This window comes from Oncorhynchus tshawytscha, unplaced genomic scaffold (assembly GCF_018296145.1).
Source record: "Oncorhynchus tshawytscha isolate Ot180627B unplaced genomic scaffold, Otsh_v2.0 Un_contig_3666_pilon_pilon, whole genome shotgun sequence".
In the NCBI taxonomy this organism is placed as follows: domain Eukaryota; kingdom Metazoa; phylum Chordata; class Actinopteri; order Salmoniformes; family Salmonidae; genus Oncorhynchus; species Oncorhynchus tshawytscha.
In genome coordinates, this window is record NW_024608524.1 from 20,001 (window position 1) to 37,500 (window position 17,500).

A 17,500-nucleotide genomic window follows, 5' to 3' on the forward strand; every position below is an offset into this window, starting at 1 on the left:
ACATAGCTTCTGCGTGCATATCAGCTAGAAAGATGTGTCGGCATCGAGTAATTGTCTCTGGCCCCCTCCCAGTTAGGGGGAGTGATGAGCTCTACAGCAGAGTCTCACAACTCAATCGCTGGTTGAAAACTGTTTTCTGCCCCTCCCAAAAGATAGAATTTGTAGATAATTGGCCCTCTTTCTGGGACTCACCCACAAACAGGACCAAGCCTGACCTGCTGAGGAGTGACGGACTCCATCCTAGCTGGAGGGGTGCTCTCATCTTATCTACCAACATAGACAGGGCTCTAACTCCTCTAGCTCCACAATGAAATAGGGTGCAGGCCAGGCAGCAGGCTGTTAGCCAGCCTGCCAGCATAGTGGAGTCTGCCACTAGCACAGTCAGTGTAGTCAGCTCAGCTATCACCATTGAGACCGTGTCTGTGCCTCGACCTAGGTTGGGCAAAACTAAACATGGCGGTGTTCGCCTTAGCAATCTCACTAGGATAAAGACCACCTCCATTCCTGTCATTACTGAAAGAGATCATGATACCTCACATCTCAAAATAGGGCTACTTAATGTTAGATCCCTTACTTCAAAGGCAATTATAGTCAATGAACTAATCACTGATCATAATCTTGATGTGATTGGCCTGACTGAAACATGGCTTAAGCCTGATGAATTTACTGTTTTAAATGAGGCCTCACCTCCTGGCTACACTAGTGACCATATCCCCGTGCATCCCGCAAAGGCGGAGGGGTTGCTAACATTTACGATAGCAAATTTCAATTTACAAAAAAAAAAAAAAAATGACGTTTTCGTCTTTTGAGCTTCTAGTCATGAAATCTATGCAGCCTACTCAATCACTTTTTATAGCTACTGTTTACAGGCCTCCTGGGCCATATACAGCGTTTCTCACTGAGTTCCCTGAATTCCTATCGGACCTTGTAGTCATAGCAGATAATATTCTAATCTTTGGTGACTTTAATATTCACATGGAAAAGTCCACAGACCCACTCCAAAAGGCTTTCGGAGCCATCATCGACTCAGTGGGTTTTGTCCAACATGTCTCTGGACCCACTCACTGTCACAGTCATACGCTGGACCTAGTTTTGTCCCATGGAATAAATGTGGTGGATCTTAATGTTTTTCCTCATAATCCTGGACTATCGGACCACCATTTTATTACGTTTGCAATTGCAACAAATAATCTGCTCAGACCCCAACCAAGGAACATCAAAAGTCGTGCTATAAATTCACAGACAACACAAAGATTCCTTGATGCCCTTCCAGACTCCCTCTGCCTACCCAAGGACGCCAGAGGACAAAAATCAGTTAACCACCTAACTGAGGATCTCAATTTAACCTTGCGCAATACCCTAGATGCAGTTGCACCCCTAAAAACTAAAAAAAAAAAAAATTCTCATAAGAAACTAGCTCCCTGGTACACAGAAAATACCCGAGCTCTGAAGCAAGCTTCCAGAAAATTGGAACGGAAATGGCGCCACACCAAACTGGAAGTCTTCCGACTAGCTTGGAAAGACAGTACCGTGCAGTACCGAAGAGCCCTTACTGCTGCTCGATCATCCTATTTTTCTAACTTAATTGAGGAAAATAAGAACAATCCGAAATTCCTTTTTGATACTGTCGCAAAGCTAACTAAAAAGCAGCATTCCCCAAGAGAGGATGACTTTCACTTTAGCAGTGATAAATTCATGAACTTCTTTGAGGAAAAGATTATGATTATTAGAAAGCAAATTACGGACTCTTCTTTAAACCTGCGTATTCCTCCAAACCTCAGTTGTCCTGAGTCTGCACAACTCTGCCAGGACCTAGGATCAAGAGAGACGCTCAAGTGTTTTAGTACTATATCTCTTGACACAATGATGAAAATAATCATGGCCTCTAAACCTTCAAGCTGCATACTGGACCCTATTCCAACTAAACTACTGAAAGAGCTGCTTCCTGTGCTTGGCCCTCCTATGTTGAACATAATAAACGGCTCTCTATCCACTGGATGTGTACCAAACTCACTAAAAGTGGCAGTAATAAAGCCTCTCTTGAAAAAGCCAAACCTTGACCCAGAAAATATAAAAAACTATCGGCCTATATCGAATCTTCCATTCCTCTCAAAAATTTTAGAGAAGGCTGTTGCTCAGCAACTCACTGCCTTCCTGAAGACAAACAATGTATACGAAATGCTTCAGTCTGGTTTTAGACCCCATCATAGCACTGAGACGGCACTTGTGAAGGTGGTAAATGACATTTTAATGGCATCGGACCGAGGCTCTGCATCTGTCCTCGTGCTCCTAGACCTTAGTGCCGCTTTTGATACCATCGATCACCACATTCTTTTGGAGAGATTGGAAACCCAAATTGGTCTACACGGACAAGTTCTGGCCTGGTTTAGATCTTATCTGTCGGAAAGATATCAGTTTGTCTCTGTGAATGGTTTGTCCTCTGACAAATCAACTGTAAATTTCGGTGTTCCTCAAGGTTCCGTTTTAGGACCACTATTGTTCTCACTATATATTTTACCTCTTGGGGATGTTATTCGAAAACATAATGTAAACTTTCACTGCTATGCGGATGACACACAGCTGTACATTTCAATGAAACATGGTGAAACCCCAAAATTGCCCTCGCTAGAAGCATGTGTTTCAGACATAAGGAAGTGGATGGCTGCAAACTTTCTACTATTAAACTCGGACAAAACAGAGATGCTTGTTCTAGGTCCCAAGAAACAAAGAGATATTCTGTTGAATCTGACAATTAATCTTAATGGTTGTACAGTCGTCTCAAATAAAACTGTGAAGGACCTCGGCGTTACTCTGGACCCTGATCTCTCTTTTGAAGAACATATCAAGACCATTTCAAGGACATCTTTTTTCCATCTACGTAACATTGCAAAAATCAGAAACTTTCTGTCCAAAAATGATGCAGAAAAATTAATCCATGCTTTTGTCACTTCTAGGTTAGACTACTGCAATGCTCTATTTTCCGGCTACCCGGATAAAGCACTAAATAAACTTCAGTTAGTGCTAAATACGGCTGCTAGAATCCTGACTAGAACCAAAAAATTTGATCATATTACTCCAGTGCTAGCCTCTCTACACTGGCTTCCTGTCAAAGCAAGGGCTGATTTCAAGGTTTTACTGCTAACCTACAAAGCATTACATGGGCTTGCTCCTACCTATCTCTCTGATTTGGTCCTGCCGTACATACCTACACGTACGCTACGGTCACAAGACGCAGGCCTCCTAATTGTCCCTAGAATTTCTAAGCAAACAGCTGGAGGCAGGGCTTTCTCCTATAGAGCTCCATTTTTATGGAACGGTCTGCCTACCCATGTCAGAGACGCAAACTCGGTCTCAACCTTTAAGTCTTTACTGAAGACTCATCTCTTCAGTGGGTCATATGATTGAGTGTAGTCTGGCCCAGGAGTGGGAAGGTGAACGGAAAGGCTCTGGAGCAACGAACCGCCCTTGCTGTCTCTGCCTGGCCGGTTCCCCTCTTTCCACTGGGATTCTCTGCCTCTAACCCTATTACAGGGGCTGGGTCACTGGCTTACTGGGGCTCTCTCATGCCGTCCCTGGAGGGGTGCGTCACCTGAGTGGGTTGATTCACTGTTGTGGTCATCCTGTCTGGGTTGGCGCCCCCTTGGGTTGTGCCGTGGCGGAGATCTTTGTGGGCTATACTCAGCCTTGTCTCAGGATGGTAAGTTGGTGGTTGAAGATATCCCTCTAGTGGTGTGGGGGCTGTGCTTTGGCAAAGTGGGTGGGGTTATATCCTTCCTGTTTGGCCCTGTCCGGGGTGACCTCGGATGGGGCCACAGTGTCTCCTGACCCCTCCTGTCTCAGCCTCCAGTATTTATGCTGCAGTAGTTTATGTGTCGGGGGCTGGGGTCAGTTTGTTATATCTGGAGTACTTCTCCTGTCCTATTCGGTGTCCTGTGTGAATCTAAGTGTGCGTTCTCTAATTCTCTCCTTCTCTCTTTCTTTCTCTCTCTCGGAGGACCCGAGCCCTAGGACCTGAGCTCCAGGACTACCTGACATGATGACTCCTTGCTGTCCCCAGTCCACCTGGCCATGCTGCTGTTCCAGTTTCAACTGACCTGAGCCCTAGGACCATGCCCCAGGACTACCTGACATGATGACTCCTTGCTGTCCCCAGTCCACCTGGCCATGCTGCTGCTCCAGTTTCAACTTCCACCTGACTGTGCTGCTGCTCCACTTTCAACTGTTCTGCCTTATTATTATTTGACCATGCTGGTCATTTATGAACATTTGAACATCTTGGCCATGTTCTGTTATAATCTCCACCCGGCACAGCCAGAAGAGGACTGGCCACCCCACATAGCCTGGTTCCTCTCTAGGTTTCTTCCTAGGTTTTGGCCTTTCTATGGAGTTTTTCCTAGCCACCGTGCTTCTACACCTGCATTGCTTGCTGTTTGGGGTTTTAGGCTGGGTTTCTGTACAGCACTTTGAGATATCAGCTGATGTACGAAGGGTTATATAAATACATTTGATTTGATTTGATTTGAGTATTATAGCCATGGCCTGCATGGTCATCTGCTGGGCCTGAAAAAACAGGAACATAGTTGTATTACAGTAGTATTACAGTATTATAGCCAAGTCCTGCATGGTCATCTGCTGGGCCTGAAAAAACAGGAACATAGTAGTATTACAGTAGTATTACAGTAGGATTACAGTATTATAGCAGTATTATAGTAGGATTACAGTGGTATTACAGTATTATAGCAGTATTATAGTAGTATTACAGTAGTATTATAGAAGTATGGTGGCAGTATTACAGTAGGATTACAGTAGTATTACAGTATTATAGCAGTATTATAGCAGTATTATAGTAGTATTACAGTAGTATTATAGAAGTACGGTGGCAGTATTACAGTAGGATTACAGTATTATAGCAGTATTATAGTAGTATTACAGTAGTATTATAGAAGTACTGTAGCAGTATTACAGTAGGATTACAGTAGTATTATAGAAGTACTGTAGCAGTATTACAGTAGGATTACAGTATTATAGTAGTATTACAGTAGTATTATAGAAGTACTGTAGCAGGTTTATAGTAGTATTACACTATTATAGCAGTATTATAGTAGTATTACAGTAGTATTATAGTAGTATTATATCATTACTACAGAGCATTATAGTAGATTACAGTATGATTATAGCAGCTTATAGTACATAAGCTGAATCGTACAATACCGGATCCGACACTCGTCGGATGTGGCAGGGCTTGCAAACTTTTACGGACTACAAAGGGAAGCACAGCCAAGAGCTGCCCAGTGACACGAGCCTACCAAACGAGAGAAATAACTTCTATGCTCGCTTCGAGGCAATCAAAACTGAAGCATGCATGAGAGCATCAGCTGTTCTGGATGACTATGTGATCTCACACTCTCCGTAGCCGATGTGAGTGAGACCGTGAAACAGGTCAACATTCACAAGGCCGCAGGGCCAGACGGATTACCAGGACATGTACTCCGAGCATACACTGACCAATGTCTTCACTGACATTTTCAACCTGTCCCTGACCGAGTCTGTAATACCAACGTGGTTTAAGCAGACCACCATAATCCCTGTGCCCAAGAACACCAAGGTAACCTGCCTAAATGACTAACGACCCATAGCACTCATGTCTGTAGCCATGAAGTGCTTAGAAAGGCTGGTCATGGCTCACATCAACACCATTATCCCAGAAATCCTAGACCCACTCCAATTTGCATACCACCCCAACAGATCCACAGATGATGCAATCTCTTTTGCACTCCACACTGCCCTTTCCCACCTGGACAAAAGGAACACCTATGTGTGAATGCTATTCATTGACTACAGCTCAGCGTTCAACACCATAGTGTCTCAAAGCTCATCACTAAGCTAAAGACCCTGGGACTAAACACCTCCCTCTGCAACTGGATCCTGGACTTCCTGACGGGCTGCTCCAAGTGGTAAGGGTAAGTAACAATACATCAGCCACACTGATCCTCAACACAGGAGTCCCTCAGTGGTGCATGCTCAGTCCCCTCCTGTACTCCCTGTTCACCCATGACTGCATGGCCAGGCACGACTCCAACACCATCATTAAGTTTGCCGATGACACAACAGTGGTAGGTCTGATCAGCGACAACGATGAGACAGCCTCTAGGGAGGAGGTCAGAGACCTTACCGTGTGGTGCCAGGATATTAACCTCTCCTCGACGTGATCAAGACAAAGGAGATGATTGTGGAATACAGGAAAAGGAGGACTGAGCCACGCCCCCATTCTCATCGACGGGGCTGTATGTAGTGGAGCAGAAGCTTCAAGTTCCTTGGTGTCCAAAAAACTAACATGTTCCAAGCACATCAAGACAGTGGTGAAAGGACACGACAAAGCCTATTCCCCTCAGGAGACTGAAAAGATTTGGTCCTCAGATCCTCAAAAGTTCTACAGCTACACCATCGAGAGCATCCTGACGGGTTGCATCACTACCTGGTATGGAAACTGCTCGGCCTCCAACCGCAAAGCATTACAGAGGGTAGTGCGTACGGCCCAGTACATCCCCGGGGCCAGGGCATCTAGGACATCTATACCAGGTGGTGTCAGAGGAAGGCCCTAAAAATTGCCAAAGACTCCAGCCACCCTAGTCTTAAACTGTTCTCTCTGCTACTGCACGGCAAGCGGTACCGGAGGGTCAAGTCTAGGTCCAAGAGGCTTCTAAACAGCTTCTACTCCTTAAGACTCCTGAACAGTTGATCAAATGGCTACCCGGACTATTTGCATTGTCCCTAACCTCCATCTTCGGAGGGTAGGGACAATGCATTCAGCTGCTGCTGTTTATTCTCCATGCATTGTCACTTTACCTTGTTACCTCGACTAACCGGTGCCCCCGCACATTGACTGTACCCCCTTTATATAGCCTCGCTACTGTTATTTTATTATTGCTCCTTAATTATTATTATTATTTTTTTTTATATATATTTTTTTGTATTATTCATTATTTGTTCTTTTCTTACTTAAAAAAAAATCTTTTTTTTAATTTTTTTACTTCAGTTTAATTTAGAAAAATACTTTCACTGTAAGAGCCTACAATTGTTGTATTCGGCGCATGTGACAAATAAAATTTGATTTGATTTTGAATTGATAGTTTTTATACTGAACTAAAATAAAATGCAACAATTTCAAAGATTTTACTGAGTTACAGTTCATAGAAGGAAATCAGTCAATTGAAAGACATCCATTAGGCCCTAATCTATGGATTTGGGCAGGGGCACAGCCATGGGTAAACCTGGGAGGGCATAGGCCCACCCACTTGGGAGCCAGGTCCTGCCAATCAGAATGAGTTTTTCCCCAGAAAATGGGCTTTATCACAGACAGAAATACTCCTCAGCACCTTCCCCCTCTCCCCCTCCTCAGACAATCCCGCAGGTGAAGAAGTCGGATATGGAGGTCGTGGGCTGGCGTGGTTACACGTGGTCTGCGGCTGTGAGGGCGTTTGGACGTACTGACTAATTCTCTGAAATGTCATTGGAGGCAGCTTAAGGTAGAGCAAAGAACATTCACATTTTGGGCAACACCTCTGTTGCACATTCCTGCAATCAGCATGCCAATTGCACCGTCCTTCAAAACTTGAGACATCTGTGGCATTGTGTTGTGTGACAAAACTGCACATTTTAGAGTGGCCTTTTATTGTTCCCAGTACAAGGTGCATCTGAGTAATGTTCATGCTGTTTAATCAGCTTCTTGATATGACATACCTGTCAGGTGGATGGATTATCTTGACAAAGGAGAAATGCTCACTAACAGGGATGGAAAAACGAATTTGTGAGAAAGAAGCTGTTTGTGCATCTGGAACATTTCTGGGATCTTTTGTTTCAGCTCATGAAGCATGGGACCAACACTTTACATATTTTTGTTCAGTATAGTATAATGAGACAAACCAGTATGATGGCTTGCTGGTTGATGATGGTCTGTTGCTGCTGAGCCATCCCTGTCTGTTCTGGAGAACCTGGAGAAACACACAGACAGACAGTTTCAACACAACTAGAAACAACCATCCTCCTCTTGAGATACAAAAAGATGAACACACACACGGTAGGGTACAGGGTTAGTGTCTGACTTAGTAGGGTACAGGGTAGGGTACAGGGTTAGTGTCTGACTCAGAAGGGTACAGGGTTAGTGTCTGACTTGGTAGGGTACAGGATAGGGTACAGGGTTAGTGTCTGACTTGGTAGGGTACAGGGTTAGTATCTGACTTGGTAGTGTACAGGGTAGGGTACAGGGTTAGTGTCTGGCTTGGTAGGGTACAGGGTTGGTGTCTGACTTGGTAGGGTACAGGGTAGGGTACAGGGTTAGTGTCTGACTCAGAAGGGTACAGGGTTAGTGTCTGACTTGGTAGGGTACAGGGTTAGTGTCTGACTTGGTAGGGTACAGGGCAGGGTACAGGGTTAGTGTCTGACTCAGTAGGGTACAGGGTTATTGTCTGAGTCAGATGGGTACAGGGTTAGTATCTGACTTGGTAGGGCACAGGGTAGGGTACAGGGTTAGTGTCTGACTCAGTAGGGTACAGGGTTAGTGTCTGACTTGGTAGGGTACAGGGTAGGGTACAGGGTTAGTGTCTGACTCGGTAGGGTACAGGGTTAGTGTCTGACTTGGTAGGGTACAGGGTAGGGTACAGGGTTAGTGTCTGACTCGGTAGGGTACAGGGTTAGTGTCTGACTCGGTAGGGTACAAGGTTAGTGTCTGACTCGGTAGGGTACAGGGTTAGTGACTGACTTGGTAGGGTACAGGGTTAGTGTCTGACTTGGTAGGGTACAGGGTAGGGTACAAGGTTAGTGTCTGACTCGGTAGGGTACAGGGTTAGTGACTGACTTGGTAGGGTACAGGGTTAGTGTCTGACTTGGTAGGGTACAGGGTTAGTGTCTGACTCAGAAGGTTACAGGGTTCGTGTCTGACGTGGTAGGGCACAGGGTAGGGTACAGAGTTAGTGTCTGACTTGGTAGGGTACAGGGTTAGTATCTGACTTGGTAGGGTACAGGGTAGGGTACAGGGTTAGTGTCTGACTTGGTAGGGTACAGGGTAGGGTACAGGGTTAGTGTCTGACTCAGAAGGGTACAGGGTTAGTGTCTGACTTGGTAGGGTACAGGGTTTGTGTCTGACTTGGTAGGGTACAGGGCAGGGTACAGGGTTAGTGTCTGACTCAGTAGGGTACAGGGTTATTGTCTGAGTCAGATGGGTACAGGGTTAGTATCTGACTTGGTAGGGCACAGGGTAGGGTACAGGGTTAGTGACTGACTTAGTAGGGTACAGGGTTAGTGTCTGACTCAGTAGGGTACAGGGTTAGTGTCTGACTCGGTAGGGTACAGGGTTAGTGACTGACTCAATAGGCTACAGGGTCAGTGTCTGACTCAGTAGGGTACAGGGTTAGTGTCTGAATTGGTAGGGTACAGGGTTAGTGTCTGACTCAGTAGGGTACAGGGATAGTGTCTGGCTTGGTAGGGTACAGGGTAGGGTACAGGGTTAGTGTCTGACTCAGTAGGGTACAGGGTTAGTGTCTGACTCAGTAGGGTACAGGGTTAGTGTCTGAATCAGAAGGGTACAGGGTTAGTATCTGACTTGGTAGGGTACAGGGTAGGGGACAGGGCAGGGTGCGGGGTAGGGTACAGGGCAGGGTACAGGGCAGGGTACAGGCCAGGGCAGGGTACATGGTAGGGTACAGCACAGGGTACAGGGCAGGGTACAGGCCAGGGCAGGGTACAGGGTAGGGTACAGGGCAGGGTACAGGGTTAATGTCTGACTTGGTAGCGTACAGGTTTAGTGTCTGACTTGGTTGGGTACAGGGTAGGGTACAGGGTTAGTGTCTGACTCAGAAGGGTACAGGGTTAGTGTCTGACTTGGTAGGGTCCAGGTAGGGTACAGGGTTAGTATCTGACTTGGTAGGGTACAGGGTAGGGTACAGGGTTAGTGTCTGACTCGGTAAGGTACAGGGTTAGTGCCTGACTTGGTAGGGTACAGGGTTAGTGTCCGACTCTGTAGGGTACAGGGTTAATGTCTGACTTGGTAGGGTACAGGGTTAGTGTCCGACTCAGAAGGGTACAGGGATAGTGTCTGACTTGGTAGTGTAAAGGGTTAGTGTCTGACTCGGTAGGGTACAGGGTAGGGTACAGGGTTAGTGTCTGACTCAGTAGGGTACAGGGTTAGTGTCTGACTTGGTAGGGTACAGGGTTAGTGTCTGACTTGGTAGGGTACAGGGCAGGGTACAGGGTTAGTGTCTGACTCGGTAGGATACAGGGTTAGTGTCTGAATTGGTAGGGTACAGGGTTAGTGTCTGACTTGGTAGGGTACAGGGTTAGTGTCTGACTTGGTAGGGTACAGGGTTAGTGTCTGACTTGGTAGGGTACAGGGTTAGTGTCTGAAATGGTAGGTTACAGGGTTAGTGTCTGACTTGGTAGGGTACAGGGTAGGGTACAGGGTTAGTGTCTGATTTGGTAGGGTACAGAGCAGGGTACAGGGTTAGTGTCTGACTTGGTAGGGTACAGGGTTAGTGTCTGACTTGGTAGGGTACAGGGTAGGGTACAGGGTTAGTGTCTGAATTGGTAGAGTACAGGTTTAGTGTGTGACTTGGTAGGGTACAGGGTTAGTGTCTGACTCAGTAGGGTACAGGGTTAGTGTCTGACTCAGTAGGGTACAGGGTTAGTGTCTCACTTGGTTGGGTACAGGGTCAGTGTCTGACTTGGTAGGGTACAGGGTAGGCTACAGGTTTAGTGTCTGACTCAGTAGGGTACAGGGTCAGTGTCTGACTTGGTAGTGTAAAGGGTTAGTGTCTGACTTGGTAGGGTACAGGGTAGGCTACAGGGTTAGTGTCTGACTTGGTAGGGTACAGGTTTAGTGTCTGACTCGGTAGGGTACAGGGTTAGTGTCTGACTCGGTAGGGTACAGGGTCAGTGTCTGACTTGGTAGTGTAAAGGGTTAGTGTCTGACTTGGTAGGGTACAGGGTAGGGTACAGGGTTAGTGTCTGATTTGGTAGGGGAAAGGGTAGGGTACGGAGTTAGTATCTGACTTGGTATTTACAGGGTTAGTGTCTGACTCGGTAGGGTACAGGGTTAGTATCTGACTTGGTAGGGTACAGGTTTAGTGTCTGACTCTGTAGGGTACAGGGTTAGTGTCTGACTTGGTTGGGTACAGGGTTAGTGTCTGACTCGGTAGGGTACAGGGTCAGTGTCTGACTTGGTAGTGTAAAGGATTAGAGTCTGACTTGGTAGGGTACAGGGTAGGGTACAGGGTTAGTGTCTGATTTGGTAGGGTACAGGGTAGGGTATAGGGCATGGTCCACGGTTAGTGTCTGACTCAGCAGGGTACAGGGCAGGGTACAGGGCAGCGTAGGGTACAGGGCAGGGTGCAGGGCAGGGTGCAGGGCAGGGTACAGGGCAGGGTACAGGGTAGGGTACAGTGCTGGGTGCAGGGCAGGGTACAGGGTAGGGTACAGGGCAGGGTGCTGGGCAGGGTGCAGGGCAGGGTACAGGGTAGGGTACAGGGCAGGGTACAGGGTAGGGTACAGGGTAGCGTGCAGAGCAGGGGACAGGGCAGGGTACAGGGAAGGGTACAGGGTAGGGGAGAGGGCAGGGTGCAGGGTAGGGTACAAGGCAGGGTAGAGGGCAGGGTACAGGCCAGGGCAGGGTGCAGGGCAGGGTAGGGTACAGGGCAGGGTGCAGGGCAGGGTACAGGGCAGGGTGCAGGGTAGGGTAGGGTACAGGGCAGGGTGCAGGGCAGGGTACAGGGCAGGGTGCAGGGTAGGGTACAGTGCTGGGTGCATGGCAGGGTACAGGGCAGGGTACAGGGTAGGGTACAGGGCAGGGTGCAGGGCAGGGTACAGTGTAGGGTACAGGGCAGGGTACAGGTCAGGGTACAGGGCAGGGTACAGGGCAAGGTGCAGGGCAGAGTACAGGGCATGGCAGGGTAGGGTACAGGGCAGGGTACAGGGCAGGGTACAGGTCAGGGCAGGGTACAGGTCAGGGCAGGGTACAGGATAGGGTACAGGGCAGGGTGCAGGTCAGGGTACAGGGCAGGGTACAGGGTAGGATACATGGCAGGGTATAGGGTACAGGTCAGGACAGGGTACAGGGCAGGGTACAGGGCAGGGTACAGGGCAGGGTACAGGGTAGGGTACAGGGTGGGGTACAGGGCAGGGTGAAGGGTAGGGTGCAGGGTAAGGTACAGGGCAGGGTACAGGGCAGGGTAGGGTGCAGGGCAGGGTACAGGGCAAGGTACAGGGCAAGGTACAGGGCAGGGTACAGGGCAGGGTACAGGGTAGGGTACAGGGCAGGGTACAGGGTACAAGACAGGGTACAGGGCAGGGGACAGGGCAGGGTACAGGGCAGGGGACAGGGCAGGGTACAGGGCAGGGGACAGGGTAGGGTACAGGGTACGGTACAGGGCAGGGGACAGGGCACGGTACAGGGCAGGGTACAGGGTAGGGTACAGGGCAGGGTACAGGGTACAAGACAGGGTACAGGGCAGGGGACAGGGCAGGGTACAGGGCAGGGGACAGGGCAGGGGACAGGGTAGGGTACAGGGTACGGTACAGGGCAGGGGACAGGGTACGGTACAGGGCAGGGTACAGGGTAGGGTACAGGGCAGGGTACAGGGTACAAGACAGGGTACAGGGCAGGGGACAGGGCAGGGTACAGGGTACAAGACAGGGTACAGGGCAGGGTACAGGGCAGGGGACAGGGTAGGGCACAGGGCAGGGTACAGGGCACAGGGCAGGGTACAGGGCAGGGTACAGGGCAGGGGACAGGGCAGGGTACAGGGCAGGGGACAGGGCACGGTTCAGGGTACGGTACAGGGCACAGGGTAGGGTACAGGGTACGGTACAGGGCACAGGGCAGGGTACAGTAACACTGCATGATAAACACACTAACACACCATACCTGGCATCACACCTGGCATCAGAGGTAGGCCTGGCATGGAAGGCATGAGTGGCATCCCATGGAGGGGGGGCATGGCAAGGGGAGGGGCAGCAGGGGGTGTAGCAGTAGTGGTTGGGGGAGCTGAAGGAGCCCGAGCAGGAGGCTGGGTGTGGTAGGGGTGGCGGGCAGCAGGGGGCGAGGCAGGAGAGGTAGGCTGGGTGTGGTAGGGGTGGCAGGCAGCAGGGGGTGAGGCAGGAGAGGTAGGCTGGGTGTGGTAGGGGTGGCGGGCAGCAGGGGGTGAGGCAGGAGAGGTAGGCTGGGTGTGGTAGGGGTGGTGGGCAGCAGGGGGTGAGGCAGGAGAGGTAGGCTGGGTGTGATAGGGGTGGCGGCCAGCAGGGGGCGAGGCAGGAAGCTGGTGGTACTGATGGTGGGAAGGGCTTGGCATTGTGGGTATAGGGGGTATCATCCCTCCCATCACTGGAAGCACTGGCACAGCTGGGTAGCAGACAGACAGGAGACAGGGTTAGGATACAGCTGGGTAGCAGACAGAGAGGGTTAGGATACAGCTGAGTAGCAGACAGACAGGGTTAGGATACAGCTGGGTAGCAGACAGACCGGAGAGAGGGTTAGGATACAGCTGGGTAGCAGACAGACAGTGTTAGGATACAGCTGGGTAACAGACAGACAGGGTTAGGATACAGCTGGGTAGCAGACAGACAGGGTTAGGATACAGCTGGGCAGCAGACAGACAGGGTTAGGATACAGCTAGGTAGCAGACAGACAGGGTTAGGATACAGCTGGGCAGCAGACAGACAGGGTTAGGATACAGCTGGGCAGCAGACAGACAGGGTTAGGATACAGCTGGGTAGCAGACAGACAGGGTTAGGATACAGCTGGGTAGCAGACAGACAGGAGACAGGGTTAGGATACAGCTGGGTAGCAGACAGACAGGAGACAGGGTTAGGGAACACCCTATACCCTAAAGAGGGTTTAGGGTATAGGGCAAAGCATCAAGAACACCAGGACTTTCTGAACGGAAACTTCATCTCACTAAATAAAAAGCCTAACAGCTGAACATAAAACCAACCCCTGAATCATTAGATATCACTGAAAACACTTCCAGTAGTGGTTTATTGTGTATGAGATCAGATAGAGAGGCCTGGTTTAAACAGGAACACACAGAGAGAGAGAGAGGCCTGGTTTAAACAGGAACACACAGACAGGCCTGGTTTAAACAGGGACACAGAGAGAGACAGAGGCCTGGTTTAAACAGGGACACAGAGAGAGACAGAGGCCTGGTTTAAACAGGAACACACAGACAGGCCTGGTTTAAACAGGGACACAGAGAGAGACAGAGGCCTGGTTTAAACAGGAACACAGAGATTGAGAGAGGCCTGGTTTAAACAGGAACACACAGACAGGCCTGGTTTAAACAGGAACACACAGAGAGGCCTGGTTTAAACAGGAACACACAGAGAGGCCTGGTTTAAACAGGAACACAGAGAGAGAGAGAGAGAGAGAGAGAGAGAGAGGGAGAGAGAGAGAGGGAGAGAGGCCTGGTTTAAACTGGAACACAGAGAGAGAGAGAGGCCTGGTTTAAACTGGAACACAGAGAGAGAGAGAGAGAGAGAGAGGCCTGGTTTAAACAGGGACACAGAGAGAGAGAGAGGCCTGGTTTAAACAGGAACCCTCCTCTGTAAACTGGTCATCTCTGTATACCCGTCGCAAGTCCCACTGGTTGAGGCCTCACCCCTCCCCCCCTATCTGAGATACCTACTGCAGCCCTCATCCTCCACATACAACAGTCGTTCCCAAAGCACACACATCCTTGGGTCGCTCGTCTTTTCAGTTCACTGCAGCTAGCGACTGGAATGAGCTGCAACAAACACTCAAACTGAACAGTTTGATCTCAATCTCTTCATTGAAAGACTCAATCATGGACAGACACTCTTACTGACAGTTGTGGCTGCTTCGCGTGATGTATTGTTGTCTCTACCTTCTTGCCCTTTGTGCTGTTGACTGTGCCCGATAATGTTTGTACCATGTTTTGTGCTGCCATGTTGTGTTGCTACCATGTTGTGTTGCTACCATGCTATGTTGTCATGTTGTGTTGCTACCATGCTGTGTTGTCATGTTGTGTTGCTACCATGTTGTGTTGCTACCATGCTGTGTTGTCATGTTGTGTTGCTACCATGCTGTGTTGTCATGTTGTGTTGCTACCATGCTGTGTTGCTACCATGCTGTGTTGTCATGTTGTGTTGCTACCATGCTGTGTTGTCATGTTGTGTTGCTACCATGTTGTGTTGCTACCATGCTGTGTTGTCATGTTGTGTTGCTACCATGCTGTGTTGTCATGTTGTGTTGCTGCCATGTTGTGTTGCTACCATGCTGTGTTGTCATGTTGTGTTGCTACCATGCTGTGTTGTCATGTTGTGTTGCTACCATGTTGTGTTGCTAACATGCTGTGTTGTCATGTTGTGTTGCTACCATGCTGTGTTGTCATGTTGTGTTGCTACCATGCTGTGTTGTCATGTTGTGTTGCTACCATGTTGTGTTGCTAACATGCTGTGTTGTCATGTTGTGTTGCTACCATGCTGTGTTGTCATGTTGTGTTGCTACCATGCTGTGTTGTCATGTTGTGTTGCTACCATGTTGTGTTGCTACCATGTTGTGTTGCTACCATGCTGTGTTGTCATGTTGTGTTGCTACCATGTTGTGTTGCTACCATGTTGTGTTGCTACCATGCTGTGTTGTCATGTTGTGTTGCTACCATGTTGTGTTGCTACCATGTTGTGTTGCTACCATGTTGTGTTGCTACCATGCTGTGTTGTCATGTTGTGTTGCTACCATATTGTGTTGTCATGTTGTGTTGCTGCCATGTTGTGTTGCCACCATGCTGTGTTGTCATGTTGTGTTGCTACCATGCTGTGTTGTCATGTTGTGTTGCTACCATGTTGTGTTGCTACCATGCTGTGTTGTCATGTTGTGTTGCTACCATGCTGTGTTGTTGTGTTGCTACCATGCTGTGTTGTCATGTTGTGTTGCTACCATGCTGTTGTTATGTTGTGTTGCTACCATGTTGTGTTGCTACCATGCTGTGTTGTCATGTTGTGTTGCTACCATGCTGTTGTTATGTTGTGTTGCTACCATGTTGTTGTCATGTTGTGTTGCTACCATGCTGTGTTGTCATGTTGTGTTGCTACCATGCTGTGTTGTCATGTTGTGTTGCTACCATGTTGTTGTCATGTTGTGTTGCTACCATGTTGTGTTGCTACCATGATGTGTTGTCATGTTGTGATGCTACCATGTTGTTGTCATGTTGTGTTCCTACTGTGTTGTGTTGCTACCTTGTTGTATTGCTACCATGTTGTGTTGCTACCATGTTGTCATGTTGTATTGCTACCATGCTGTGTTGTCATGTTGTGTTGCTACCATGTTGTCATGTTGTGTTGCTACCATGTTGTTTTTATGTTGTGTTGCTACCATGTTGTTGTCATGTTGTGGTGCGACCATGCTGTGTTGTCATGTTGTGTTGCTACCATGTTGTTGTTATGCTGTGTTGCTACCATGTTGTTGTTATGTTGTGATGCTACCATGCTGTGTTGTCATGTGTTGCTGCCTTGCTATGTTGTTGTCTGAGGTCTCTTTATGTAGTGTTGTCTCTCTTGTTGTGATGTGTGTTGTTGTCTGAGGTCTCTTTATGTAGTGTTGTGTTGTCTCTCTTGTCATGATGTGTGTTGTTGTCTGAGGTCTCTTTATGTAGTGTTGTCTCTCTTGTTGTGATGTGTGTTGTTGTCTGAGGTCTCTTTATGTAGTGTTGTGTTGTCTCTCTTGTCATGATGTGTGTTGTTGTCTGAGGTCTCTTTATGTAGTGTTGTCTCTCTTGTTGTGATGTGTGTTGTTGTCTGAGGTCTCTTTATGTAGTGTTGTCTCTCTTGTTGTGATGTGTGATTTGTCCTATATTTATATTGTACTTTTATTTAATTGTTTAAATCTCAGGCCCCCGTCCCCTCAGGAGGCCTTTCGCCTTTTGGTAGGTCCTGGGGCTCTGTTCACAAACACACCCCACAGAGAGATGAACCTGGAGAAGAGTCCCCTAAGCAAGCTGGTCCTGGGGCTCTGTTCACAAACACAAACAGACCCCACAGAGAGATGAACCTGGAGAAGAGTCCCCTAAGCAAGCTGGTCCTGGGGCTCTGTTCACAAACACACCCCACAGAGAGATGAACCTGGAGAAGAGTCCCCTAAGCAAGCTGGTCCTGGGGCTCTGTTCACAAACACAAACACCCCACAGAGAGATGAACCTGGAGAAGAGTCCCGTAAGCAAGCTGGTCCTGGGGCTCTGTTCACAAACACAAACACCCCACAGAGAGATGAACCTGGAGAAGAGTCCCCTAAGAAAGCTGGTCCTGGGGCTCTGTTCACAAACACACCCCACAGAGAGATGAACCTGGAGAAGAGTCCCCTAAGCAAGCTGGTCCTGGGGCTCTGTTCACAAATACAAACAGACCCCATAGAGAGATGAACCTGGAGAAGAGTCCCCTAAGCAAGCTGGTCCTGGGGCTCTGCTCAAAAACACAAACATACCCCACAGAGAGATTAACCTGG

The 17,500-nt window shown here is 48.5% G+C and overlaps 1 long non-coding RNA gene across 2 annotated transcripts in view; it reads right to left on the reverse strand.

Moving 5' to 3' along the window:
- Nucleotides 1-17,500, reverse strand: part of LOC121843591 — a 19,149-nt gene that overhangs the window by 221 nt on the left and 1,428 nt on the right. Inside the window, exons 1-2 of one of the 2 annotated variants that reach the window (XR_006081672.1) lie at nt 12,914-13,116; nt 7,924-7,991 (exon numbers count right to left, since the gene is read on the reverse strand). This is a non-coding gene — a long non-coding RNA (uncharacterized LOC121843591). Of the gene's footprint in view, nt 1-7,923; nt 7,992-12,913; nt 13,117-17,500 lie in introns of those variants that run through there. The other variant, XR_006081673.1, reaches the window with a different exon arrangement.